The 2,952-nt window shown below is 51.7% G+C and overlaps 1 pseudogene; it reads right to left on the reverse strand.

The window, feature by feature from the left end:
* Nucleotides 1-2,008: 2,008 nt before the first annotated feature.
* LOC112484884 lies at nt 2,009-2,127 on the reverse strand (annotated as a pseudogene).
* Between the last annotated feature and the right edge of the window lie 825 nt (nt 2,128-2,952).

The following is a 2,952-nucleotide window of genomic DNA, read 5'->3' on the forward strand; positions in this document are numbered from 1 at the left end:
TAGCTTGAGCACACGTTGACTGAGCTCATGAGAGGCGGTTGGGGGCAGCTGCGGGGACACGGGACATGAAGAGCAAGGATATGGTTAAGAACATAGAGATCATAAGCATCTCTGAGGCATCTAGTTCCTTCCAGCCCCCAAAGCCACAGTTTGAGCGGCCTGTGTGACATTTCCCACCAGAGCCTGAGGAGACCCCACTGCCACGTGGAGTGAGGAGGTTCCCCCATTTTCAGACCCAGTCTGCCTCCCCGTGTGGTCCTGGCCAGCTCTGGTTCACCTCTCCGTAAGCCTGGTTCTTCCTCCATGTGACAGTCCTGGAGGACGGGGGACAGCCAGCGTGCCCTTCCTCAGCCTCTGCCGGGATAAACACCTCCAGTTTTTAATTCAATATTTCTTGAGCACGTGCATGAGTGAGGATCTCGCTTTGGAAAAAATAATGCAAACTGAGCTGGGTTTTTGGAGACCTCGTGGGAGTGTGTTAAGTTGACCCCGAGGGCTGGCCAAGGTGGGGAGTCTAATCTTTGATTCACTGAGCTAAGAACTGCTACACCGTAGGGTGAGGGGGTCAGAAGTAATCCTGTCCTCACGTGAGCTTGAGGCTGGGTTAGGGCCCCCAGCAATCCACAGAACCTTGACATTCAGTTAAGGTGACCTCACCCCAGGGTGAGGCAGAAACAAACATCTCTGGAGGATGGAGCCTACATCCTAGACTTCAATTACTTGTATGAATAGTTTTTAAATTACAATGAACAGAATGTGGATAAAGATGGCCAGGTACAGAGGAGATGACAGCGTGATGGAGAACTATCAGTAAACAGTGGGAACAAACCCGCAAATACCTCAGGTGCCGGAATGATCAGGCACAGACTGTAAATTTTATGTTTTAAAGACGTAAAAGACACACTTGAAAATATCTGCAGAGAATGGGAAACTGTAAGGTGAACCCTGGCAGATTTTAAAAAGAATCAACAGAAAATTCCAATAGCTGAAAAACGAGCTCAACAGGTAGGTTTCCTAGCAGCCTGAACACGGTTAGTAAACCGGAGGGGAGGGCAGAAGGAGTCTGCGTGGAGGGAGGGAGGGGCTGCCCGGTGAGCCCTGGGTATTCCCTGGGTCCCCGGTAAACTCACTGCTTTCACCCCAGTTGACACCTGTCCCCACCCACCACCCACCTTCAGGTAGCCCAGCTCCTCCTTTTCCTGTTCAGTTGGTCTCCAGGCCTTGCTCACTCTGCCTCCTAAGTGTCTTTGAAATGTCCACCTCTCTCTGCCTCCCCGTCCACTCTGTGGGCCCACCCCCGCTCCCCCCAGTCCCTGCCTGGAGGCTGCAGGGTCTCCCCACAGGCTTCCCTCCTCCCCATCATCAGCCCCTTTCTACCACTTCCTCAGCATCTTCCTAAACACCCTCCATGTCTCAGATAAAAGCCCAAGTCTTTAACGGGGCGTTTGCGTAGGCCTGTGAGGTCTGGCCCTCCGCCTCCGCCGTTGGCCGGCCGGCCACTGCCCTTTTCCCAGGAAGAGAGCCAAAGTTCAGTTCACGCTAACCTGGATAGACAAACTTAAGGGATCTAGTAAAAGCTGAGTCATCTTTAGTTCATTAGTTTATTACGTGTTTAAATTTCAAATAACGTATTGCACAAAATCTATGAATTTAGAATCGTTCTTTTTCACTCATATCTTTAAAAAAAAAAAAAAATTAAGTTCTTCATCTGCATCATTGGCATCAGGGTCTGGTTGCCCCAGGGGCCATCTCTGGGTCAGCTGACCAAATTCCCCTGGGTCCACTGGCTAAGCGGTTATGGATACAACAGCACTTTCTGGATTTCATGCACAATTCGGTCACTGGAATTTCTGTCCCACGCCACAAGTGCCCATTGGCATAACATCCAGACAGTGGATTTTATTTTTTTTTAATTTAATTTTTTTTTAGGCAAGGCAACTCTTTGACTTCACGGATTGCAAGGACCTTGTCAGCTTACAATCTCTTTTTTTTTTTTTTTAAATTTTTACGTGTACAACACCTGGTCTTCCTAGGTGGTCTCCCATCCAAGTACTAACCAGGCCCGACCCTGCTGAGCTTCCGAGATCAGACAGGATCAGGCTTGTTCAGGGTGGCATGGCCATAGACCCAGACAGTGGACTTTAAAAATCAGTCCCGTAGGTGTGTAACCTCAGCACTTATCTCCTGTGTGTCCAGAGACCTTTAAAGCACCTGCCTGTCCCACATCCAGCACTTCAAAGTGTGAGGTCACAGGTCACGACCTCAGGAGTAATTACTAAATGTCATTGTTTCTTTGCCTTTTCTTTCCCTCTCCGCATTCCATCCACCACTGACTGGGGTTATTGTAGGTGTCAAAGTGCCCTCCCCAACAGCGCTTTGTGGCTCTCAACTGCTGAGCGGGCCTTCGTTGGAGGCCTGTGACAACTGAAAGGCAATGGATGTCCTCACTTATGGAGTGTTTTGGGCAAAATCCTGCCTTATATTCAGATCCATATGGTTCTTAGAACTCGAGTTTTGGGGGTCGTGAGTGTCTGTCCATGCAGTGTCCTTGGCCTGGCTCGCTCTCACCTCCCCTGCGGCCCAACCTTAGTGCTGCTCACCCAGCACCCACTCAACTCCTGCTGTGGGTCCGTGCTTCCTGGGACTCCCAGTAACCCCTAGAGGGGGCAGCATCACCCCCGCCGTATACGGATGATACCCAGGCTGTGTACTGTCATGGTGTTCCTTCCCAGGTCCTCCTGCTCATGGCCCCTGAAGGGCATTACCCCACCCTGCCGGCCCTGCTGGGGGCCTGAGTGGCCAGGCTGAGGGTGACACCCTCGTCTGGGTTCTACTCCACGCTCCCCGGCACCTTGGGCAAGTGGCACACCCTCTCGCTGCCTCATCGGAGAGCGAGAACGCCCTGAGTGCACACCCCTGCATGGCTGCGGGGGGATTCGGTCAGGCCCAGCG

This window comes from Pteropus alecto, unplaced genomic scaffold, assembly GCF_000325575.1.
Source record: "Pteropus alecto unplaced genomic scaffold, ASM32557v1 scaffold67, whole genome shotgun sequence".
In the NCBI taxonomy this organism is placed as follows: domain Eukaryota; kingdom Metazoa; phylum Chordata; class Mammalia; order Chiroptera; family Pteropodidae; genus Pteropus; species Pteropus alecto.